At 42.7% G+C, this 27117-nt stretch overlaps 1 long non-coding RNA gene across 1 annotated transcript; it reads right to left on the reverse strand.

Annotated features, from left to right (window-relative positions):
* On the reverse strand, nucleotides 1-25150 carry LOC102555849 (uncharacterized). Its single transcript, XR_357343.5, has 3 exons — nucleotides 24159-25150; nucleotides 19425-19799; nucleotides 1-2932 (listed from the first exon to the last, which is right to left on the reverse strand). It is a non-coding gene; the product is annotated as an uncharacterized LOC102555849 (long non-coding RNA).
* Nucleotides 25151-27117: the final 1967 nt, after the last annotated feature.

Below are 27117 nucleotides of genomic sequence, written 5' to 3' on the forward strand. Positions count from 1 at the left end.
TTTGTTTTTCGACCATATGTTTATTGTATATTCAGAAAGAGACTTACACAGGCAATGGGTAACAAATCATAAAGTGTTTTAAATTAAATATTTCACACGCAAAAGTTTTAGAAACTGTCTCTAAAACTCGTGAAAGTCTAGATAAAAGCAAAGTTGTTGATAAAAGAAGAAGAGCCCAGCTGAAACATAATCAGAAAAAAACTTAGCTGAGGGTGGTCCTTGATGTCTGTGGGGCACACAGATTATATTGGGGAGAGGATGTGCAACATTTTCAGGTGCTGTAAGTAAAATGGACGTTCTCTGGCAAACTACAGCTGAGAAGTCTACCACCCACAGGTCTGTGCTGCAGGACATGGTAAAGAGAGGCCCTTCAACAGAGACAGCCAGCACAAGGTGGGAGTTCAGATCCACTAAGTGGACATTACGGAAGTGTAAACTCTTGGCTAACAACAGAACAGTTCTTCCCATGTCCCTTCTCTGGCTCCTGGTGCACCTCATCTGGCCCAGCATGGAGGACCAGCACACAAGGGTATCAACCTGTAGCAGCACCAGGCTTCTCCAGCCTCAGTGCCAGCCTTCAAGGATGTTGCATGGAGAAAGGTATCAGCCTGCCCATGACGTCTTCTCCACCCCTCTACCTGAACCTTTGGGGAGTCAAATTCTTCCTTGGTCAGGGCTACCTCGGAGGCTGCTTCAGGGCTTGGCTGTGGTGACCCAGGGGAAGAGGATGATGCCCAGGCTGGATACACGTTTAGGAAGTGAAATGAGGAAGTCCCGGCTGGGAATTGCAGGATGATAAGAGAGAGAATTGGTCAGGAGGACTTGCCTGCCTATGTGCAAGAGCAACCCGGAAGATGGTCCTGAAGCCAAGAGGAGACCATTTAGAGGCTGAAGGAGAGGGAGTGTGGAAGGGGAACATAATGGCAAAAAAATATTATGTTTACTAAAAATTATGCTTTTAGGGCCTGGAAAGATGGCTCAGAGGTTGAGGACTGGGGCATGAATCCCAGAACTCACATGAGTGCTGTGTAGCTGTAACTGTCTGATTGCAAATCCATCCTCAGAGGGCAGAGTCAAGGGAGCCCCCAAACCAGCTAAAGCATGTGCACATGCAATCATACATATGTGCCTATATTTAATGAAAACATGCATGCATACACACATGTGAAAACAGAAAAATTAGTTTTAGAAGCTAACGCTGAGGCGATGTGAGACATGTGAGTTAAAGGCAATGGAGAACACTGTGTCGTGGCTGCAGAGGTCAATGTCCAAGAACTAATAAGAGAAAGAGAGAGAAGACACCAGGAACTCTGAATTCTGTTACCATGCACCCCCAAATCAAAGTCCCTCATCCTTGTGCTGTGCTCATAGTTCATGGACTCGGCATAACACCTGCAAGCAGATTTTTGTTCTGTTGCTGTGTTGAAAGTAAGTTTCCCCAACTATGACTCTGGAATTTTCTATACTGCTTTGTTGGTTATCATAATGCTTCGGGTACTACGTACGCGACATTTGCACACCAGCTGATAGCTAATAACACTGCACTGCTATTCACGCAGTCTGTATATTCTGGTTACTTCTAAGTTACTTCTAAGTACCTACTGCCATCAACTTGTCTATGCTTCCCTCACCCCATGATGGCTTACTGGTGCACACAACCGTGCTTGATGGCTTACTGGTGCACACAACCGTGCTTGATGGCTTACTGGTGCACACAACCGTGCTTGCCTTTTTACCTGGGTGCTAGAGATTCAAACTCAGGCCCCCAGGCTTTTGCAGCCATTGTTCTTACTCACTGAGCATCTCTCCAGTCCCCGGACTCCAACTCTGAGGGCAGGTATTTACATTTTGAAGAAAAGGAGAGGACTGTACTTTTAAAGGTTTGAAAAGACTGGGGGTGTCATAGCATAGTAAAGTATTTGTCTAGTGGGTGCCAGACCCTAGGTTTGAATTCCAGCAGCACAAAAATACAACCAGCTCTGGATTTAAAAGGCCTTGGTGTGTCTAAGCCTGGAATAAAGGTTCCGTATCACTGGGACAAACAGAACTCAAGGATTTCCTTCCAGAAACCAGCTGTGTCCCTTGTATTGTTTTGTGTCCTTTATCTGATGGCTCTAGGCTAATATTGGCTATCTAAACAGTGTTCAGGGCCTGCCCACCAAAAGCCTTGCCCAAGCAGCTCTCCATGCTAGCTACATACAGCTCATGTATGTAGCTCATGCATGCAGCCCATGCATGCAGCCCATCCATGCAGTCCTTCCACTCCTCACTGCTCTCCACAGCTTAGCATTCCCTGATGGCTCACCAGGCCCATAAAGCATCCATGCTCACTGCCACCTGCCAACACAGGCGCACCCCGTTCCTTTACTTCCAACACAGTAGAGTTCCATTCGCCAGAGAGTCACACAAGAAGTGTCCCTCTGTGCAACCCAAACCAAGGACCACAATGCCAAGAGGGAGGTTCATTATTTGATTCCACGGAAGAGAAATCTGCAGAGGAAGAAGCGAAGTGGCTCCTGGTTACACTTAGACCAGCAAAGCTGAAGTCTTCCTCTTCAGAGGCTGCCAGTTTGTGAGGCAGGAAATAAAGGGGAGACAACCTCGCGCAAACGAAATCCAGCTCCTGATTTCCTCTGAGCTGAAGGGGAAAGCAATCACTCTACGTCATGTTACTAGGTCAGATATGTCTTCGTTATTGCTCATTTCGTAAGTATTTACAGAGTTCACAGCTAATATTGGCTATCTTCACAGAGCCCTCAGCGCGGCAGCTGGAAACCCCTGGTATCCAGCAAGGCTTATGGCCAACGTAAGTGGCAAGTTACTGATGGCTTTGACCTCTGCATGCATTCTGCTGAGCATCGAGGAAGTGCCCCCGGGTGCAGAACTGTTTCTTCTAGTGCGTCAGGACCGAGTTCCTCACAAACGTCCAGCACTGCAAAGTGACGGAAAAGAAAGAAGAGACAGCATAATTATGGCCCACTCGTGTAAACATCATACATATGAAAAATTAGTCCGCTGCATTTAATCATTATTCAATTAGAATACTTCTTAATCTCATATCTCTCAACGCTCATTACACTTAATATAGTTTCTTGTCGAGGTCACTGCCGTTTAAAAAAGCTTGCCGAACGCTTTAAAAGCTATGTTTTAACAAAGGTTATGTCTTTAAATATAAGCGTCCAAATCAGAAAAGCTGTAAGCAAAGGTGTAGCAATAAGCAAGTTTGTCTGTAGGGATGGAAACATTTTATAGCCATGGCTCAGTGGTTAAGAGCCCTTACTGCTTTTCCAGAGGACTCAAGTCAGGTGCCCAGCACCCCTGTCAGGAGCCTCACAACTGCCTGGAACCCTGGAACTCCATCTCCAGGGGATCAGACACCTTCTCCGGCCTCTGAAGGCGCCAGCACACACATGTGCCCCCTCACCCCATTAAAAATAAAAATAATGAAAACATTTAAAAATACAATCACGCAGAGAGTCATTTTAGCCTATGGAGGACATTTTGGGGGGATCTGAGTGGGCAGCATGCAAGCAACATTTAAGAAGTGGAAGCAGCTGGGTCGCTGGCACAGCCGAGACACACAGTCAGCCAGTCTGTCCACTCCACTTTGTTAATTCAAAACTGAAATAGGAAAATGTATCACCCAATGCCAAAGTACCCAGTAAATGAGCTGATCTTTGTTAATCACTTAAAGCAAAATAAGGCAAAAGGATAGAAGTTAAAATAAGGAAATAAAATCCCATTCATTAGTTAAACCATTACTGAGGTGGTACGTTGTAGAGATACAATTATAAGTTATTATTTCTGCATTGTTTGCTACATAGAGATAGTATGGGGATATAATAGCATATTGTTTTATTATAATATTACATTATAGCTGTTTACTACAGAGCTGTAAGTAAGATAAAACTAAAGGTCTTGAATTTTTAAAACATTGCATAAATGTTTTTTTTTTCTTTTTCTTTTTTCTTCTGTTTTTTTTTTTCTTTGTTAACTTGAGTATTTCTTATTTACATTTCGATCGTTATTCCCTTTCCCGGTTTCTGGGCAAACATCCCCCTACCTCCACCTCCCCTTCTATGTTGGTGTTCCCCTCCCCCCATTAGCCACCCTCCCCCCAACAATCACATTCACTGGGGGTTCAGTCTTAGCAAGACCAAGGGCTTCCCCTTCCACTGGTGCCCTTTCTAGGCCATTCATTGCTACCTATGAGGTTGGAGCCCAGGGTTAGTCCATGTATAGTCTTTGGGTAGTGGCTTAGTCCCTGGAAGCTCTGGTTGGTTGGTATTGTTGTTCATATGGGGTCTCGGGCCCCTTCAAGCTCTTCCAGGCCTTTCTCTGATTCCTTCAACGGGGGTCCTGTTCTCAGTTCAGTGGTTTGCTGCTGGCATTCGCCTCTGTATTTGCTGTATTCTGGCTGTGTCTCTCAGGAGCGATCGATCTACATCCGGCTCCTGTCGGTCTGCACTTCTTTGCTTCATCCATCTTGTCTAATTGGATGGCTGTATATGTATGGGCCACATGTGGGGCAGGCTCTGAATGGGTGTTCCTTCTGCCTCTGTTTTTATCTTTGCCTCCCCATTCCCTGCCAAGGGTATTCTTGTTCCCCTTTTAAAGAAGGAGTGAAGCATTCGGCATAAATGCTTTAAATAAAACATTTGAAACTGCTTCTTACTTCTACCATAGCCACAGCTATAGATATACACTGTGCCCCTTGTCAACACAGGAAGTTGGTTATAAAGACATCTTTCAGAACCAGAGTCAAGTTCTGGGAATGCCCTTTAAATAAAATGGGTGGGGGAGAGGTGGATCAGAATTCATTTTCTTCCACTGGCTTTAAAATACTTTATGTAGGGACTGTCGAGATGGTTCAGTGAGGAAAAGTGCTTGGCACGTGTTGTGTGACAAATTTCCTAGGGGAGATGCAACGCAAAGGTCTACTTACCCTAGATAAGGAACGTACAACAGATCAAAGTATAGATACCACCTAGGTCCAATTTGGTGAACCAATGAGTTTTATTGATTACTTATAAAAGTATGGGTGAGGAGTCACTCACAGAAGCAGAAGTGACTCAAGGACAGCTGGGTCACCAAAGCCCACCCCAGCGTGGGTGGCAGCGCCCAAGCTGGGACCTGGAGCACAACACGTAGCCTGTAGATTGCTCAACAGGATGGAGAAAGGCCTTTCCTGGTGCCGCAGCTGCTCTAAGCCTCTTCCAGGCAGCTCAGCCACTCTCTGCTTCTCTCAGGCAACTAGCTGCTCTTGCCTCAGAGTGTTGTCACAACTCAGTTTGTCTGAGTCCTGTCAGCTCAGCTACCATGCAGCTTCCTCTTGCAGGGAGGGGTCTAGTGAATCTGATCAGTTTTAGGGTTTTCCTGAAGATACTTTGAGTGGTCGGGGATTTTTTAATTTAGGAGGAAGCTGGTTCACAACAGTATGTAAGCCTAATCACTCAATTTCGATCCCCAACAATCTGACTTCCATTCCCAGAACCCACGTAAAGGTGGTATGTATGTACATATATATATGTATATACCATAGTGCACACACACATACACCATGGTGAATACACATGTGCATATACACACCATGGTGCACAGTCACACATGCACACACACACACATATATACATATACACACATACCATGGTACACACTTACATACAATATACACACATACATATACCATGTTGTGCACACACACTCCATGGTACACCCTCATACACATATATACACACCATGGTACGTACACACACACACTCACACTATTGTACACACACACCATGGCACACACTTGCACATGTACACACACATACATACCATAGTACACACATACACCATGGTGCACACATACACACACACACACACACACACTCACCATGGTAGACCCTTATACAAACACCATGGAGCACACACACATACATACATACATTCACACACACACTATGGTATATATACATACATACACAAGCACATCATGTTGCACACACCCATCATGGTACACACATATATACATACATACATACATATACAAACATACACACATACTATGGTACACACACATATACATACATACATACATATACATACCATGTTACATACATACATACATATACACACACCATGGTAATACATATATACATACATACATATACAAACATACACACACACACCATGGTATACACATACATACACACACACATACATACACACACCATGGTGCACACATACATACACCCTATGGTGCACACATACATACACCCTATGGTGCATACACACAAACTAATAATAACATTTAAACAAATACTTTATATAGGTAAGTAGCAATGGTTAAGAGCACTTACTGCTTTTACAAAGGACCCAAGTTTGTCTCCTCACTCCCACATGAAAGTTCTCAACTTCCTGTAACTCTACCTGTGACTCTGCCTGTAACTCTAGTTCCAGGGGATCTGACCCCCAAAAGCTCCTGCAAGCATGCACTGAGTTCATGAGTACATGAGTTCATGCAAGCAAACCACATAGCATAAATAAAATAAGCAGTAAATACATCTTTTAAAACATACTTTATGTAGTGATCGGGCAAATCACTACATGACCCATTTCGCATGTGCTGTGGACCATCTATGCAGGAGCTTCAGAGTTCTATAACAATAGCTTGTTACTCCTTTTTTTCCTGGCTGTCCATCTAACCTATAGAAAGGTACAGAATCATTACTTGCTTCCTCTGCCCACAGACAGAGTAGGCTTCCCAAGCATTTACCTGGAGAAGCTCGTAAAAGTTACACTAAGCACCTAATGTCTTCAGATTAGTCGATTACTGACCTTAGTTTGGGGAAGGGATATTAATACTCAGGATACGCCACCAGGTTTGCTGTGACAATCACTTATCCTTCAGAAAATATTGATTGAGCAAGAGCTGTGAGGTGAGCCACACGGACATTTGCCCTAGGGATGCTTACTAAACACTTGGCAGTGCAGTAATTGGAAGCCACGTGTGTATGAGGAAGACAGATGGGTGTTCTCAGGACACTGCAGTTGCTGTTGGTGAGGGTGTAGGAAAAGGTAGGAGCCATGATGGAGAGGGCTCTGTGGGGGTGGATGCACTCCCTCCAGGCTTTCATAGCAGGTGAGTCTCCTTCATTTTGAAACCAAAAGGACAAGTATTACCACTAGAAATCACTCAGCATCATGAAAGCACCCCAAGAGAAGACAGGTCCTAGAATGTGGTTTAATAGATACTTCCAGAAAAGGTGTCCAACAGATATCGTTATGTCCTTACTTCAAAATTCATATATTGAAGCCCCAAACCCTAGTGCCTCAGAACATGATAGTGTTTAAAGATTAAGTTCTTTAAAGAAATAAAGTAGAAAAGAGACCATTGGATGGTTGAGAGACACACCAGGGTTAACTGTGGTTACCACTATTGCAGAAGACCCCAGTTTGCTTCCTAGCACCCAGGTCCAGTGGATCACAACCATTGGCTAGTGTAGTTCCGGTGTGATCTGACATCGCTGGCCTCCTAGAGCTCCTGAACTCACATGCACATGGGCATGCACACACATGCAAATTGTGTGAGAAGAGAGCCCTGTAAAAGCCAAGGAATCACCGCCACTTCTGTAACACAGAAACTAGAACATTCTAACTGGGCAAGCGGCTACCTCTGAGACCACCAGCTCTCCTGGAAGTCTGTCTACACAGTCCAAGAACTGTGGGAAATAGAAAACAAATACTACAGATGAGTTCATGAGCAAAGCTCAGAAACCACTCAGGAAACGATGTCTCGTGTAGAAGCACATCAGAGCAGAAGATTCAGCAAGAGCAAGAACCGATGGAATAATAGAAAATCATTTTTAAGGTAGTTGTGTTTAAATATGGAAAGAAGAAAGAAATGGAGCTTGTGAGCAGGAACCAGTTGCCATAGAAACAAGCAAATGCATTTGGAAAGGAACATCAAAATTATATTTACTGAAATAGAAGAAAAGCTCAATACAGAGTTGACCAGAGAACTAATTAGTGAATTAGAAAGTAAATGGAAGGTAAATAGCTCATGAATCAGATTAGATATATAAAAAGGAAAACCATAGAAGATCAGTTGAGAGACCCAGAGTCTAAAATGAGACATATCAGGGGCTTGAGGGATGGCTCAGAGGTTAATAGCACTGGCTGTTCCTCTAGAGGAAGAAGGATCAGTACTCAGCACCTCACGGTGAGTCACAATTTTCTGTAACTCCAGTTCCAGGGGATCTGGTACTCTCTTGGGGCCTCCTCATGCACCAGGCACAAACATAGTACACAGACATACACACATGCAAAACGCCCAACATATAGAATAAATGGTAATAAATCTTTTACATGAGACATACCAGGCTCGATGTGGTGTTGCATACCTTTAAATCCACCACCCAGGAGGCAGAGGCAGGTGGATTACTGTGAGTTGGAGGTCAGTCTGGTCTACACAGCAAGTTCCAAGCCAGGCAAAGCCATATAGTGAGACCCTGTCTCCAAAAAAACAGTAATAATTACTAATAACGATGAAACACATCAATATAAACCCAAGCCAAATTCCAGAGAAGAGAGTAAGAAGAATACAATATATTTTATGTTTGAACTTTTAAACTCGCGTGTTAGTTGCCATTGTTATAGTTTAATGTTTTATGACATTTTCACATGTGTATATTCTGGATTTCTGATATCTTCTTTCACCTTTCTTTTAAAATGTGTGTGTGTGTGTGTGTGTGTGTGTGTGTGTGTGTGTGTGTGTGTGCCATGTGTAGAGGTGTCTGAGGAAGCCTGAGGAGGATGTTAGATTCTCTGGAGCTGGAGTTATAGGCTGTGCTGCTTAGTTTGTGGAGGGGTTTGTTTGGTTTTTGTCAATTTGTCACAAGCCACTGCCACCTGAGAAGAAAGAATTTCAATTGAGGAAATGCCTGCATCAGATTACCTTGCAGGAAAGCCTGTGGGACATTTTCTTGATTAAGGATTGATGTGAAGAGCCCAGCCCACTGTGGGCAGTGCCACCACTCAGAAAGTGGTCCTGAGATGTATAAGAAAGCAGGCTGAGCAAGTCCTGTACAGCAATGCAGTGAACGGCGTTTCTCCAGGCCTCTGCTTTCAGCTGCCTTCGGGTTACCACCACAAACTGCAGGCGTCCCTCAATGACCAACTGTCACAAGTAAGTCAGATAAACCTTTTCCTCCCCAAGTTGCTTTTGGTCATGATCTTCAGCACATCAACACAACAATCAAAAGCAAAGGACACAGCTGGTTGTGAGCTGCCTGATGTGGGTGCTGGGAACTAAAGTTGGGTCCTCTGGGAAGGCAGGGGACACTCATAATTGCTGAGCCATCTGTCCAGCATCACTGCAACGTTCTGTCAGTTTGGTGTCTCTGACTTTCTCCCATCTTCCCAAGACTGCTTCTTTCTTCATTATCACCTAATATTAGACTTTCTTGGTCTCCTTTCTAGACTTTTAGACTTTATCCACATCATACACACACACTCACACACACACACACACACACACACACACACACACACTTGCACACCACATACACATTATCAAGGGGAAGAGAGTTGTTTATTCAAAAATTTGATTCAGTTTCATGAGCAGGATAACAAAGGGGAAAAATACGAGCCCAGTGGTTCTCAACCTGTGGGTAGCAACACTTTGGGGTGAATGACCTCTTTCACAGGGGTCACATATCAGTTATCTTGCAAATCAGATATCCACATTACAATTCATAACAGTAGCTACGAGGTAGTGGTAAAATAATTTTATGGTAGGGAGTTATCACAACATGAGAAGCTATAGTAAAGGGTCACAGGGTTAGGAAGGTTGAGAATCGCTTTATTAGCACTATATATGTGGAAAAGGCAACCTTGAGAGCATACCAAAGCTCGTGTGGGAAGCAGGCATGTGTCCAGCTCTTCCTCTTGGCTCACCCTTTGCCAGTCATAGCTTCAGTGGGTCAAGAGAGAACAGACTGGCCTTGAACTCCAGAGCCTCCAGTCCCAGCCACCTGACTGCTGAGATTATAGGAATATACCACTAGGGATTTTCTTAAGGAATCATGATGCTAAGCCACCAGCCTAAAGTGAGGGATCAAGAAGGAGATAGAAGCTTAGTTTTAGGTATTAAAAAGAGAAAGGGTTTGGCATAAGGATCTTAGAGAGCAGAGACATAGCAGGGTTTCTATGAAGTGCAGGGCTCATGTGAAGGTCCCTGGCCTGTGTTTCAGAGGAGACTCCTCAGCACAGCTGGGCAATGTTATGCACAACTACAAAATATCCAGCTGCACAGGTGTTATTATGATGAAGACGGATTCTGGTAGGTGAGTACTCAGAGAAAGAATGGGGAAACTGAATTGGGGAGGACTACAAAGAAATAATTATAGTGCTGGGCCTTACAGTTTCAGATTGGGAGTGTTATTTGTGTCATTGCTACCAAATGTCTGACAAAAGCAACTTGAGGAGGAAGAATTCAGTCTGGTTTACAGTACCAGGGGAGATAGTAGGAAGCAGGAAGACACAGCAGCAGAACAGAGAAAGGCTAGCTGCTGTATCCACAGTCACTAGCCACTATATCACAGTCACTAGCCACTGTATCCACAGTCTCTAGCCACTGTATCCACAGTCACTAGACACTGTATCCACAGTCACTAGACACTGTATCCACAGTCACTAGCCACTGTATCCACAGTCACTAGCCACTGTATCACAGTCACTAGCCACTGTATCCACAGTCACTAGCCACTGTATCCACAGTCTCTAGCCACTGTATCCACAGTCTCTAGCCACTGTATCCACAGTCACTAGACACTGTATCCACAGTCACTAGCCACTGTATCCACAGTCACTAGCCACTGTATCCACAGTCTCTAGCCACTGTATCCACAGTCACTAGCCACTGTATCCACAGTCACTAGCCACTTTATCCACAGTCTCTAGCCACTGTATCCAGTCTCTAGCCACTGTATCCACAGTCACTAGCCACTGTATCCACAGTCTCTAGCCACTGTATCCACAGTCACTAGCCACTGTATCCACAGTCACTAGACACTGTATCCACAGTCACTAGACACTGTATCCACAGTCACTAGACACTGTATCCACAGTCACTAGCCACTATATCACAGTGACTAGCCACTGTATCCACAGTCTCTAGCCACTGTATCCAAAGTCACTAGCCACTGTATCCACAGTCACTAGCCACTGTATCCACAGTCTCTAGCCACTGTATCCAAAGTCACTAGCCACTGTATCCACAGTCATTAGCCACTGTATCCACAGTCTCTAGCCACTGTATCCACAGTCTCTAGCCACTGTATCCACAGTCACTAGACACTATATCACAGTCACTAGACACTGTATTCACAGTCAGGAAGCAGAGCCCGAAAACCTATGTTCAGCTCACTTGCCTTTTACTCGGTTCAGGACTCTAGCACACAGAATGGTAGGTACATCCCACATTTACAGTGATTCTTCTTACCTCTGCCTAATCTAGATACTCCCTCTCCCAACACACACATACACACAGACACACATATACACACACAGACACACACAGACACACAGACACACAGACACTCACAGACACACACAGTCACATACATAACACACACAGACACAAATAGATACACACACAGATACACAGACACACAGACAAACACAGACAGATACAGACACACACACACAGACACACAGACAAACACAGACAGATACAGACACACACACACAGACACACACACACACACACACACACACACAGACATACCCAGAGATTCCTTTTATTCCTTATAAATCTGATGCTTATCAAGTTGACAATCAATGTTTCACCACTGCCCTGGATAGCACAGAAGAGAGAAAATTATGTTGGGTGAACATAATGTTTGAGAAAACAAACATTTGGAATTTTTGCCTGTATGTGAGTCAGAGGAGGATAGCATCCTGACCAAAGTGTAGAATACCTGCTTTTGAAATTTCAGAGGCATCTTCCTCCCCAACCTCTACATACACATCTGTAGAATAGGTGACAATCTATAGGATGAAGCAGAACATAGTGGCACACCCCTGTAATCCCAGCTCTTGGGAGGCAGGAGGGTCAGTTTGAGACCAGCCTGATCTACATAGTGAGCGCCAGACCAGCCAGGGCTACAGAGTGTAACTCTGTGGAAAACAGCAACAGTTCATAGGATGAGATTCAGAAATGTCCAGAAAGGAGACAGCAGGATGTCTCCATAGGTTCAAGTGCTTGCTGCAAAACCTTGATAACCTGAGCTTCTTACTCAGAACCCAAATAAATGTGGAAAGAGAAAACTGGCCCCTGCAAGGTCTCCTCTAACCTACACTCATGCCCCCACAAAATAAAGATAATGTTTAAAAGTGTTTTAAAAAAAGTCAAGAATGGGGCATCACAACACCAAAATATATGATGCATCTCTGCAAGGTTGGTGGAAATCACATTGTTTCACCACCTAGTTATGCTCTATTAAAATCTCCATAGGAGTTACATTGTTTCAGCATCTAGTTATTTTCTATTAAAACCTCTATAGGAGTTACACTGTTTCAGTGTCTAGGTATTTTCTATTAAAATCTCTATAGGAGTTAGTGAGGTGCCAAGACTGTTATCCCAGCACTGGAGAGAGATAGGCAGGAAGGTCTCTGAGTTTAAGGCTGGCCTGGTCTACATAGTGAGTTCTGGGCCAGGCAGCATTACACAGCGAGACCTGTCCAAAAAAAAAAAAAAAAAAAAAAAAAAAAGGAAGAAATTAAAAATCAAACAAGAGTATGTGGAAAAAAAAAGATTTGTTTGAACCAAATGAATGTGAACCAAATGGCTGTTTGTCACTAATTTTAACTTTTTTACTTGCCCCATGTTTGCCTCAACTGCTAAGGCACACAGCCCTCCACTGAAGCAAATGTTAACTATTCAGAACTTCCTGTTGAATTAGAATGTTAGACTCTCCCCCTTAGGAAACAGGTTCAAATATTTATAATCACTCTTTTAAAAATAAATAAGCCTACTGGTAGAAGAAAACAATTTTGTAAAAGGGAATAAAAAATTATATAACAAAATCTTTATGACTGTACCTAAGGGTCTGTGTCCAAAGACACAGAAAACAATTACATTAAACAAACAGTTTAGCATAATATAGTAGAAGGTGGTTTAATAATTATGTTCATCACAATTTTATTTACACCACTGCAAAAGGCTATTTTGATACTAAAGAATAGGAGATTAATGAGAAAAACAAACAAACAAACAGCCTTAGTAATCCACTAAGGAAATGCTATTCAGTCCTTCAGTATGACTGAGATCTTACCTAGTAAGTAAAGCCTTTGTTTTGCTTGTTTCTGTTGTGGCCTTTGCAGCTGCTACTATTAATGCTGTTTGGTTTGGTTTGGTTTTCTGGGGCAAGGTTTCAGATTTACTGTGAAGTTAAGGGTGACCTTGAACTCCTGGCCTTCTTGCCTGGTGCTTCCAGGTGCTGAGATTATAGAGGTAAGCCACTGTGCCTGTATCCTTTGCTTTGTTTTTAACTCAGAAGTACATAAATGAATGTAGGGGGCAAAAGATGAAAGCGGTGTGTGTCTATACAACTGTTAAAAAAATGGAATTATGGAAGTTTTTTGTTGTTGTTGTTGTTTTCAGTTTACTTTGATACTTTGTGCTTTATGGTGTTAGGGGTTTTGTTTTAAAATCTGGTGTGATGCGTGCCTGTAATCCCAGGAGTCCAGAAGCACAGTCAGGAAGATTATGCTGAGGACCACCGAGGGTTCATACAAAGTTCAAGGCTAGCATGAGTTTGCTACCCTGAGTATACATAACTATCAAGAACATACCCAATTTCATTTTGTTTCCTATCTGTGCAAAATATATCCATCAACCAACCTCAAAATTCTACCTTAATTCTTCACTAAGCTGGGAAGATGGTTAAGGGGGCAAAGTGCTTTACCACAGACCTACATCTAATGCCTCATTAACCTCCCAACGCCCCTGCCCATAGTAGCTTCATTTTATTATGGACAGTGTACAGTGCCCCCCCCCACCTTTGGGACTGTGTTCTAAGACCAACCCCCCCCAGTGGATGCCTGAAACCTCAGACAGCATAGATGCCTATGAGAACTGTATAGCTGTAGTTCTACACAGTCATGCTCTTCCCTATATCCCGACCCATGACGAAGTTTAGCTTACAGAGTAGATTACACACAATAGGTGCTGAACAGAGGCTTACACACTAAGAGAGTAGCAACAGTAACCACTAATAAAGTAGAAAAAATAATATAATAGGATAAAAATTATTTAAAACAGCAAATTGTTTGTCTCTGGCATTTTCCTTTTATTTCTTTTGAGACTTGCTTCACTACCTGTTACCAAAACCTTGGAAAGTGAAATATGGGTAAAGGTGGGGGGACCTATGACATAAGATAGAAAATACTCACACAGTGCCTGTCGGTGGGTAATAGACAGGCGCAAGTGAGAGAGGTTACCTCAGGCTTGGCTGTTGGGTCAGCTGAGGAGACACCATGCGGAGACTTCCTCTTGGTTTATTTCCCGAAAGAGTGCTGTTTTTCTGTACTTCCTTTGCCTATTTCATTAGATTTATTTGAGTCTCTCTCTTTGCATCTGGCTTAGTGTCACGCAAGAAAAGCAGATGTTTGGTCTCTTAGTACAGTCATAGCATGACTGGTAGAAGTCTTGCTTTTTATTTAGCTGTTCATATGTCAGGTAGTGTCTTCGGATATAGAAACCTTGCCTTCCACTTTCTTTCCTCTTCCTCCCCCGGCTTCATCATGCAATCTGCTTTGGCCATTTTCTAGTTCCCCGAGCAGCCTCCATTCAGCACCTATTAGCCCCTGTTCCTTCTACTCTTGCTGGCCCTTATAATGAACACCTTTAAATGTCATAGATTGGTCCTCCTTCAGTACCCTCCTAGGATGCTTAGTGTAGCCCGTTTAGACCTTGGCTGCATTCCACAGGATAGGATCCTTGCTCAGACAACCTTGAATAAATACTTAACTTATCCCTGCTGAATCCAACCTCAGGCAGTCAGTGGGTGGGTGGCCCATCTGCACAGTTTGCCTATTCAGCAAGCAGAAACTAGACCGGACCTGCTGCTAATCCTCAAACCTTTGAAATCTGTTGCTCTGGAATTTATTGCCTACATTTCCACAATAGAGGCCTTGTTAAGGGGCTAGTTTGGGGGCTTGAGCAACTCCAGGCAAATCTGTTAGTGCAGCAAAAGCAGCAAGGACAGACATGTTGTCCTCTATGCCACAGGAATACCACAGAACTCTTCGACAAGAAGAAACAGTGCCACGCTTTCCCTTATTTCCTATGCTGGGTTCCAGCTTACAACACAGTTGAGAAGTCACCACGGTGGATAATTTACAGAGAAGTCACCTGGCTGGACCAAAGATCCAGACTCAGAGCTCCCAACTGTGACAAGAGGTAACGCTGGACCTCTTACATCAGACAGTTCCTATCTTGTTGACCATTGCAGTGTAGGCAGAAACGCATGCACATCCCAGAGCTGAGCCCATTCACCGTCTTGCTGCCTGCCACCAAAAGTTCTTTGTCTTGTGCTAACCTATTAACAGCCATCTGGGATAAGCACAAGTCTTTGGGGAAGAGCCAGCTTTGCTCATTATCAATCTGTTACTGATTTTCCTGTGGGTAAAGGATCACATTTGACATTGCTCAGTAGCAGGATCACAGAGCTAGGGACAGCCCCCTTTCAAAAGACAACAACATATTAAAGACATAGAGAGAGCTTCTGTGCCCCCCCCAAAAGTCTTTCAAGCATACTAAATGAGGAATTTATATATGACATTTTTACTTACCTTGCCCCAGAATTTTTTTTCTTTCTTTTTTTCGGAGCTGGGGACCGAACCCAGGGCCTTGCGCTTCCTAGGCAAGCGCTCTACCACTGAGCTAAATCCCCAACCCCTTGCCCCAGAATTTTACAGCAACTATTTTATTATTGTTGAATCAAGCACATTTTTAAAGCTTTGTAATGGGGACAGCATTTCTTGTACATGAAGTATTGATAGAGTATGGATGAACAGAGGAGGAATGTCAGAAGTAGTCAGTGGTTGTGAGGGAAGAAGGGAGTGTCTTTTTAAACCTCCACACAAGCTGCTTCCTCTCCCGGCTATGCTAAGATACTGGCCTTTTAAAGCCCAGGGCTGGAAGCTGGGCACCTAGCTGTATTAGATGGATTCTGGCTTTCTCTGAGTATAAAAGAGAAGATGTAGGCTATGGACTTAGCTCAGTGATAGAGTGCTTGCCTGAAATGCATAAATCCCGAATGGGAGTGCACACAGTATACACACAAAAATATGCATGTATACACACCATACACATAGTATACACATACATACACAAAAATATACCATACACATCATACACACACACACACCTGCACACACGCACACACACACACACACACTCATCACACACACACAAGGGAGTAATATAAACACACGTCTTATATCACATAACTTAGAAGGAGTGCTGGCCCTCACTAACACACAACAACTTCCTCTATTTTGCTGCCTTGGAAAGCCTCAGATTCCCATGACCCTCCTCTGACTTTCAAAAGGTGCTATCACCTGCTAAGGGAGAGAAAGCTTTGCTCCCCAAAGGACAAGTTACACGTGGGAAGGATGAAGCGGAAGACAAGAATCGGGACAAGAGTTTTCATGAGCAGTTTTTATGGTCCCGTGGACACAGATGGCAGCTGTCTGCAAAAAAATGTTTTCAAGGCCAATTTTTTCCTTCATTTTGACTTGTTTTGACAAGTGGAGTTGAGTTTTAGGCAAATAAATATAGTGGATCGTGATTTACCCTTAGTGTCGGGATAATTAAGGCAGTGAGTTTCTGCATTCATTTTATGCAAGAAGCATCTCTGTGACATGAGTTTTACTTGGCGTTCTGGGCTGCTTTTTAAAATTGAAACATAATATTTGTACATTGTATAATAACTTGCTACATAATATATATCATCAGCTTTGTACTATATACTGTATACGATACTGTATACTGTATCCTACACTGTATAGTATATACTACACTGTATACTATATACCACATTGTATACTATATACTAATATACTAATATACTATATACTGTACACTGTATACTATATATTTTATACTACCCTGTATACTATATACCGTACACTGTATACTATATACTGTCTATCTACTATATACTATATTACATTCTGTATACTGTGCCCTGTATACTATACACTAAACTGTATATTTAATATATAAGGTGTAACAGTCAGTGTTTACTAAAGGTAGAACCAGAGTAGGCCCAGAGCAGGTCGTGAAGCAGGGGAATTATTTTACCTGTCTCCCACTTTATATCACACTCCTTTTCTTAGTGTGGTTGGTTCACCCATAAGCCCGTGACAGAGTCTAGCTGACCAAACATCTGGTCCTGCAGCTTGGACTGGCTTCAGACACACTTGGGGCTTGTCTGTCACAGCAGTCCTCCTGACCTGAAAACCAGGCCCAGCTCCAGACAAACTGTGCTATGTGTCACTAGTGTAATATTACATGTCCAAACACAGAGGCGTATGCCAGCAGCAAACCACTGAATTGAGAATAGGACCCCCGTTGAAGGAATCAGAGAAAGAACTGGAAGAGCTTGAAGGGGCTCAAGACCCCATATGTACAACAATGCCAAGCAACCAGAGCTTCCAGGGACTAAGCCACTACCCAAAGACTATACATGGACTGACCCTGGACTCTGACCCCATAGGTAGCAATGAATATCCTAGTAAGAGCACCAGTGGAAGGGGAAGCCCTGGGTCCTGCTAAGACTGAACCCCCAGTGAACTAGTCTATGGGGGGAGGGCGGCAATGGGGGGAGGGTTGGGAGGGGAACACCCATAAGGAAGGGGAGGGGGGAGGGGGATGTTTGCCCAGAAACCGGGAAAGGGAATAACACTCGAAATGTATATAAGAAATACTCAAGTTAATAAAAAAAAAAAAAGAAGAACATCATTTCTTCATCTGAAGAGAGAAATTGAAGAAGATCTCAGAAGATGGAAAGATCTCCTATACTCATGGATTGGCAAGATCAATATAGTAAAAATGGCTATCTTGCCAAAAGCAATCTATAGATTCAATGCAATTCCCATCAAAATTCCAACTCAATTCTTCATAGAAAAAAAAAATATGATGTAAGCATCACCTCAGTGCCAGCTCCCAAAAGATCGTCTTCTTAGAACTTGAACCATGACCTCCAGGTCCAATGGCACACAGGACAAATGCATAGCAGTCAGCCAGACAAGCACAAAATCAGTGAAAGCTTGAGAAAAAGACATGAAATTCAAGAGAGCAAGTAGCAAGAGAGGCTATATGAGTTATATATATATATATATATATATATATATATATATATGTATGTATTGTATAACTACATATAATAAATGTTATATATATTATATAAATGAGGAAAAATATAAACAAAAACACTGTGTTATATATTATAATATATAGTTTATATTCTATGTTGTGTATAATGTACCATATATTTTATATAACACACATATGGAATATATGAGTAACATATAGAATACACTCAGAGGCAGGTTTCCAACAGTAAAGGTCAGGAGCAAGAAGGAATCAAACTGATTATTCAGATGATTTTTCTATGGGGCGATCAGCATAAGTTGACCTGATCAGGCCCTTTGGCTTTTCTGATTTAACCAAGGCAGAAACAGAAATTCTAGTGTAACTAACTAGTGTCTAACCTTTAGGGGAAGAAAAATCTATGCTTTTTTTCTTTTCTTCTTTTCTTTATTTCTTTTTCTTTTTTTGGCGGGGTCTTATATTGATTTAGGTTTGGAAAGCAAAGGAGGTTCTTTTCTTATGTGTCAGTTTTTTCTTGTTTATTGATTTATTTGCTTTTCAGACAAGATCCAAATCTGAAATTTCAGATTGACCTAGAACTTGTATTGCCTCAGCCTCCCAAGTGCTTCTGTTACAGGCATGAGCCTCCATACGCAGCTAGGTTTCTTACAGAAGTATGTTGTGAGCTGTTAAATACATGATCTGGATCCCCAGAGTCCACATAGTGCCAGGTGGATGTGGTGGTCTATCTGTAGTCACAGAGACCAGGATCCCTGCTAGCGTGGCTAGTGGAATTGGTGAACTCTGGGTTCAAGTGAGAGGCCCTGCCTCGACACATGAGATGCAAATCAGTCAACTAGTACAGAGAGGCCTCTATCCTCTGCATGCAAATGCACAGGAATTCATGAACACACGTACAGGCATACATACACATACGTGTACTACAGCATACACATACACATGCCCAAACAAGAAAAATGGATTACTTTTGCAAGTTATTTGTGCACGTATACTACTAATGAGTAGCATTTATTTAAAAAGTTTTTTTTTTCACCTTCCAACATCTGCTCAGAGTTTCAGTCCTGCGGCAGCACCTGCCATTTGGTGAGAGCCCAGGTTCCTTGTGTTCAGGGAAGACCTCACTCTATGAGTTCCACAGGACTCCAGGCTGCATTTCCATCTCAAGTCGTATTCAGTGCTCTGCTAGGTCCTATCTGTGGGTAAGCCAGGTTTGTCAACAGGAAGAAGGAAGAGTTCACAACTTGGAAAGGCAACAGAGTGCGTCAGGCCTTTCTGTTCCATCCCCAGCTGGCTATGCGTGGTTAGCTGGGTAGCCTGAACAAGTCATACCACACACTCAGCGGCTGCTGTGCGCTCGCTACATCAGCATGAATCGAAAGGAAGCAAACCCGGTGACTTAACTGGATCCCTGTAAAGATTAGTGAGTGAGTAGAAAATAACAGGAAATAGGCGTTATTTACATTACAGACTGAAAAATGTAAGAAATGTTTACTTTAAAATTAAGTATTTTCAGATCGGGCTAGTTGCATTCCTACAAATTTCTCTAATTTATTTATAATTTTCAATTAATTTTATCCTTGGCATGAATAATAAAGTAAAATAAAATTTTTGTCATGTGCCCAAATTCCAAATTTTCACGGTTTTCTTTTTTATATTTAGGCAAGCATTCTCAAACATCTCTTTTATTTAATTGGGAATTTGTGGAATAATTGCCACTGTTTCAATTTAACCCAACCCTGTAGTTCCAGGCTTGGGAGTGGAAGGCATATATTTCTTTTGCAGAAGTCCTGAGCTCACCAGGACCCACACTGGTGGCTCACAGTCCCTGTAACTCAAGTTCCTTGAGACCCAATGCTTCTGGATTCCTCAGGGCTGTCCTCGTGTGCACACCCACACAGAGATATGATTTAAAATAATAAAGATACATGTTTTTAAACTGCACAGTTCCTATTCTATTACTCTGTGTTAAGCACTCTCTTTTCCCTTTTAGGGGCTTCTACTCATCTCATTCCCATATTTTAATGTATTGGTATAAAAAGTGTTAGGCAGCACTGCATCGTTTTCAAACATACTCTGTTCTTATCCTCCTTCATGTTCCCTGTCACCATGCTCCCACCTTTAACCTTCCCTCACCTTTTTCCTGCCTTTTTGTGTCCTCTTGCCCTTCCCACCCTCTTCCTCAGCATTTCTCTTTGATTTGATTTGATTCATTGATTTTATGTGTGTTGCTGTTCTGCCTGCATGGATGTTCTAGGGACCACTTGCATGCCTGGCTCCTTATGAGGCTAAAAGACAGTGTCCTATCCCCTGGAAGTGAGTTACTGACAGTTGAGCTGGTGGGCAAGCGCTGGGAATAGAACCCTGTGATTCTGGGAGTAGCCAGTGCTTGTAACTGCTGAGCCATCGTTCCAGCTCCTCTGTCTTTCTTTTCACCTTCTCTTGGTCTCACCATCTCTTTTAGTTTTTCAGGCTTTGCCTATATTTATATACATGAGATATAAGAGGATTTTTATCTTTCAAGCTTTGTAACTTCCCTTTTCCTTACAGATTAGTAAAATTCTGATTTGTACATGTACCACATTTTTATTGCCCATCTACGTGTTGATGAGCATCCAAGCTGGGTCCATTGCTTGGTCATTCTGAGTATAGCAGCAGTGGACATGTATGAATCTCTGTCCTAGAATATGGAACCACTGAGTATATATGTCCAGATGGATCATAGGGCAGCTTTGTTTCTTGCTGTTTTTGTTTGTTGATTTTGTTTTGTCTAGAATCCTTCATGCTGCTTTTTGTAGTTCTCATTTCTGTTATAGATGCTCTACCCCTTGAGAAATGTGGAAATTCCCCGATTACTTCTGAAGTAGTAATTACTCCTGTGAGTATTAATTCTGTCTCCTCCGAATGCTTCCTTCCAGCTCTCCTAAGTGACAGAAGGCTGAATAAGTCAGTTTTCCTTTTGCACACTTGAGCACATACCCATTCATCACAGGCACCTGAGGAGGCTCCTTCCCTGCTCTTTTCTTAGACTGTTGTAAACAGCAACTCACAGTCACTAACTGCAGCAGTCTAAAGTCCCACCATGATTTATGTTATGAAACTAGGCTTAAGAGGAGGGCCACTGTTGTTCATTGATCTGCCTTGCTGCTTTACGGCTAATTTCAATGAAATGAGATAAGAAAAGCTTTAATTAGAAGTGCCAGCAGTTTAGAAGACACGGTGTTATCATTAGCAGTTGCTATAAATTAAATACTGTGTATGTTGGTAAGGAAGATACTCTTCACCTCAGGTGATACTGTTGCCATGTTTCTGAGTAACGTTTGAGATACAAAAGAAATTTTTGAAAGGGAAACATCTTTTTGAAATCCGTTTTGAATCTCTTTGTAATACATGAGGGGTTTAACAACAAGCTACTGATTTATTCTATATAATCGACATAGATTTTAGCCCAAAAGTGAAAAGTACACTGAGACTTGAGGTTTTGGGTTATTGAGCTAATAAGTGTTCATTGAGTAAATGTCAGACACTGTCCTGTTACTGCTGGTACTGTGGGGAGCGAGATGCTGTTTAATTATGTATGCAGGCTTGAGGGCAAATGAACAAGCAGGGTGATGGCCACAGGAGAAAATGATGGTGACATGGAGTCTCATGTGGAGCAGGCTTTCGAGCAGAGGCAACATGAAGGCTGAGTATGAAGCAGCATGAGCAGAACCAGGAAGATCATTCAGATCTGAGTAAGGCCATTGGAGGGCTTTTGTTAGCTTGTCAGGTACACACAGGAAGAGACTGACGCACAGGCTTGCGTGTGTGTGTGTGTGTGTGTGTGTGTGTGTGTGTGTATGTGTGTGCATGTGGTGTGTGTGTGTGGTGTATAGTGTGCATGTGTGGTGTATGTGTGTGGTATATATGTGCATGGGTGGTGTATGTATATGCATGGGTGGTATAAGTGTGTGTGGTGTGTATGTGGTAGGTATGTATGATGTGTGTGTGTATTTGTGCATATGATGAATGTGTATGTGTAGTATATGTGTGTAATGTATATATATGTATGTGTGTACATGTGGTGTATGTGTGTATGTGTATGTGTGTGGTATGTGTGTGCATATGGTATATGTGTGGTGTATGTGTTTACATGTGGTATGTATGTGATGTGTATATATGTGTGTGTGTGTGTGTGTGTGTGTGTGACATTCCAGGAGTATAGTGGGTATTTGTGACAAAGGCGGTAGCAGGAAAAGGAACAGACACTTATAATCGCCATTGTCATTATTTCCTAAACTAATAACAGAACTGCAAATAATTGAAGGGCATATTTTGGTCCTTGAGGAAGTTGCAAATACATTGTATAAAGCAGCCATGTATGTGGAAAAATGAACGAAATTGAAAATTTACATAGGCTGGGTACCAAATAGATGGTGCTAACATTTTATGATCTAAAAGTTCCAAAGTAGGACAGATGAAGAGCAATTGAGATTGTAAGTCTCAGTGTGAGTGCTTGGCCCTAACCTAGGTCATTTATCCCAAGTGCCTTCCAGTCCCATTTCATAACATGGAAAGAAAGCATTTTAACAGACATGGCTAGTGGTTTTCACTGCATACAGCACAGAGATCAGTTGACAAACCACTCTGAAGCCTGTCTTCTCAGGGGTTCTCTTATCTCTAAACTTCTAACAGGAACAACATAAAACTTCCTCCAGGAGGCTAAAAATGGAGGAGGGAAGAGGTGCTGGCCCAGCATGAAGAGCCTTCTGGGCATGCACACACTTGTTTATATGGGACCTATGTTTAGCCTCCAATTTGAGAACAAAATGAGGAGCCCTTTCCCTGCAGATTCCACATCCCCTTTGAGTCTTGTGTACAATCATTCCTGAGTATTTCTTCCCCGGCTTCATCTGTTTCTGGACTGTTGATTATACCGAGCTGTGCTCTCTGGCACCAGGTTGCAGAAAAATTCCAAAGACTTCTTCAAAAATTGAAGGCACATAAAGTTTGGGAAAGAATGTGGTTACTGGATATCGATATTTTTCAGCCTTGGGGAAGGTTTTCCTCTCCTCCTCCTCCTCCGAAATATAAAACTATTTTCTTGTTTGGAGGCATCCAGCCTGGACTTTCTTATCCTGGTCCTCCTTTTCCCTCCCCTGTTTGTACATTTCCTTTCTAGATGAGAACAAAGCCTGAATATCTTGTGAGCTGTGTCTTGGATGTGGAGGATGCCGTGGGAGCAGGATGTGTTGTTTGCCGGCATAGAGCTGGGGACAGCAGCTGTTCAACAAGGACACACTTGCAATATCCCCACCCAGCTGTCCCTGTTCCTTCTTTGTATGCTCTTTGAGACAAGTCTTGACTACTTCTCTGCCTAGATATTGGTGCTAACAAGGTGGTCCATCCCTGGGCTGAGGAGTACACTCTTTTCTCATTCAAGTTTGTGGATGGTGAACAATTAGCTAAGTAGCTCAGGGGTTACCCTATGTATATTCACCAATCAGTTAAGACACATGCACACTGTAAAGCGGCTGCGTATTTATCTCGAAAACTCTGGGGAAGAATCTCTGGGCAAGAAAGGATAAAGTTGGCAGAGTAGAGGCCAGCCTACAAAGCCGTCTGCCCCTCCTCTAGCTGGGTCATCTGTCTAACAGGAATAAGCCATTTAGAGACATATAAGGGAGACAGGAGAAACATGGGTGAGGAGACCTTTCATGAAAGAGGTGGGGAGAGTAAGCGAGAAGGAGGAAGAATAATACCACACAGCTGCCAAAGTCGCATCGCTTACCTAAAACAATGAGGCCTTGTCCTGGTGAGAGCACACCTCAGCTCTTCCAAGGAAGAAAGGGAGGTTCTGGAAGTTTCTTAGGAAGAATTTCAGAGACCAAATGCCCATCTTCCCGCAGCACATTCTTAAAAACAATTGGCAACAGCCCAGGCATTCCGTTCAAATTAAGAACTGTTTTGAAAAGAAATTTAGATATTAGTCACTGATATAAGCAGTCTGGAAGAGCGGGACAGTTAAGACTCACGTGTCAGGGTTTTCTAGGCCAGGCTAAGAATCATGGCTGCATTACAGCGGGCTCCCTGAAAGCCTCCATGCTTGCTGTGGGCGCATTCCTTCTGAGGTGAGTGACGCTCAAAATTCCTGTCCCTGTTAGCTGACAAAATGATTTTGTCATTAGTTGTTGGATTGTATAAACACAAATGTTTACTGCCAAGGAACAGAAAAATCACACAGTGCCTCTCATGAACAACCGTTAGTTTCTATTAACAAGGACTAAATATCATCTATATCACCATGTGGTTAATCTATTTGAAAAAGTGCAGATTTCTAATTACTTTCCAGTGATCAGTATATTCATATCAATATATTCATTTTCTCCCCTTCCCCCTGGGCTTTGGACAAAATGTAAGCAGTGCACTTTGAGCTATACCTCTGGGCCCTGGATACCTTTTTGAATGGGTGGAACCCTGTTGAGGCTGTTGGTTGGAGTAAACTGAAAGAAACACATTTGTATCTTTTCACAGTTTCATAGTTTATTGAGTAACAATAGCTTCACAAGTCGGCTCACTTTCATTTTATATTTTGCCTAATTCACTATTGTGATCCAGGTTTCTAGTGACCTGCTAAAACACTATGGCCAAAAGTAACTTGAGAAGGAAATGTCTTATCACAGTCTGGAACTCTCAGGTCACAGTTTATCACCAAAGGAAATCCAGACAGGAACTCAAGGCAGAAACCTTCAGGCAAGTAGTAACCGGGGCCATGGATGGATGCTGCTTACTGACTTGCTTCCCCTGGCTTGCTTAGCCTGCTTTCTTATAGATGCCAAGACCACCTGCCTAAGGTACAATGCCAACCCAGGCTGGGTCCTCCCACATTAATCCCTAATTAAGAAAATGGCCATCGTATGGAAGCATTTTCTTAATTAAGATTCCGTCTTCTGTGTATGTCTAAGTTTGTGTCATTCTGACAAAAACCCACCAGCACATTCACCAAGGTATTCATGGCTATTGGCAAACACAGGTTCTTTCACTCAATCTTAATTGCTAACAATGTATCTGGGACACACACATACATACATATTTAGTTACAGAATGGCCACAAATTTTTTTTTCTAATTTTCATGGCGGTCGGCCTGAGTGGCTTTTTTGTCTTGTTCTCTCTTGTTCCTTCCTGTTTGTACTTTTTCTTTTTCTTTTTTTTCTTTCTTTTTTTTTTTTTTTTGGTTCTTTTTTTCGGAGCTGGGGACCAAACCCAGGGCCTTTGTACTTTTTCTTTTATCTTTTCTATTTTCAGCTAAGATAAAGTGTGGGTATCATATGAGTTGCATCTTGGAGGGGAGAGCACACACTTACATATACTTACACATACTCACACACACACATAACACACATACTTATACACATGCACACAATTACACATACACATTTCCATGCACACACACATATATACATATACACATACATATAAATATACAGAAAGAGAGAGAGAAGAGAGAGAGAGAGAGAGAGAGGAAAAAGGATGAGCTAACACCAACCAGGAAAAACCTCTGAATAGGACTGGCTAGGAAGCTTGAAATACCAGAACTGTTCAGGGCCCAAGGTTGGAAAGTGCAGGAGGCAGGCACTTTATCTTGGGCAGGAAAAACTGAACTTGAGCTGGAGTCCAGGAACTGAGGCAGAGGTCCTTAGTTGTGGCAATTCCCCTGGGCAAAACTTATGAGTGACTGGGTGATGGGTCAATCTGCTGCCATGACTCAGCTTGGGGGTACTCCTTCTTTTACAGTCCTAGATAAAGGAGTCATATCCTTTATCTGGTTCTTAATAAGCTCACGGACTGGCTTCTGTGATATGATTTTGATAAGCCCATGTGTCTGTGTCTCCCTGACTGAATTTCATAAGCTCGTTGTCAATAATATTTTATTTACATGAATAAGTTATCAGGATGAACCTAATGGTCTGTTCTGGACAGATAGTGGCTGGTTACTTGCACAATCATTCTGCCTCAGCATTTACACCTAAAATGGAGTCACCCAGGGCAAGGGACACCCTGAAAGACACGGTTCTAGGTAGTATGAAGTAACTCAGAACAAGGGCCAAACTAGTCACCACAGCTCCAATGCCCCCTTCTTATTCAGAATTGGCTAGACTGGCCAGTTGAAAACTGTGGGAGACAGTGGGTACTCCAGACAGCTAATGGTTTTTGAGAGAATCTGCTCAGCCTTCCATAGATAGATCAGTCTACTGGGCAGGGCAAGAGTCCTAAGTGCTGGCCATGGCATAAGTTCCCTCAGACATGTCCCAAGGAATTCTGCCAGACAGTCCACAGGGATTTCATCCTCAGCAATCGTTCCAACACAGCGGTCTCTAAGGGACTCTAATTTTATGAGCTAGAGGAAGATGGCGGTGAAAATAAGAAAGCCTACAAAATAACTAGAAGGTTGGGTGTTCTGGGGACAAAGATTTATAACCACCATTCTGAAAGAAAGCAGATAAACCAAGGGGCTAATCCCAGCAGTTGGTGGCTGAGGCAGGAGGATCATGAGTTCTAGACCTCGAGTACAGTGACTTCAAGGCCAGCCTGGGATACACAGGAAACCCTATCTTGAAGATAAATTAGTAGGATGAGAGAGATGGCTCAATGCAGTTGTTAAGAGCATTCGCTCCTCTTCCAGAGGTCCTGGGTTCAATTCCCAGCACACACATAGTAGCTTATGATCCTCCATAACTCCAGTTTCAGG

Source organism: Rattus norvegicus, chromosome 9 (assembly GCF_036323735.1).
Source record: "Rattus norvegicus strain BN/NHsdMcwi chromosome 9, GRCr8, whole genome shotgun sequence".
Taxonomy (NCBI): Eukaryota; Metazoa; Chordata; class Mammalia; order Rodentia; family Muridae; genus Rattus; species Rattus norvegicus.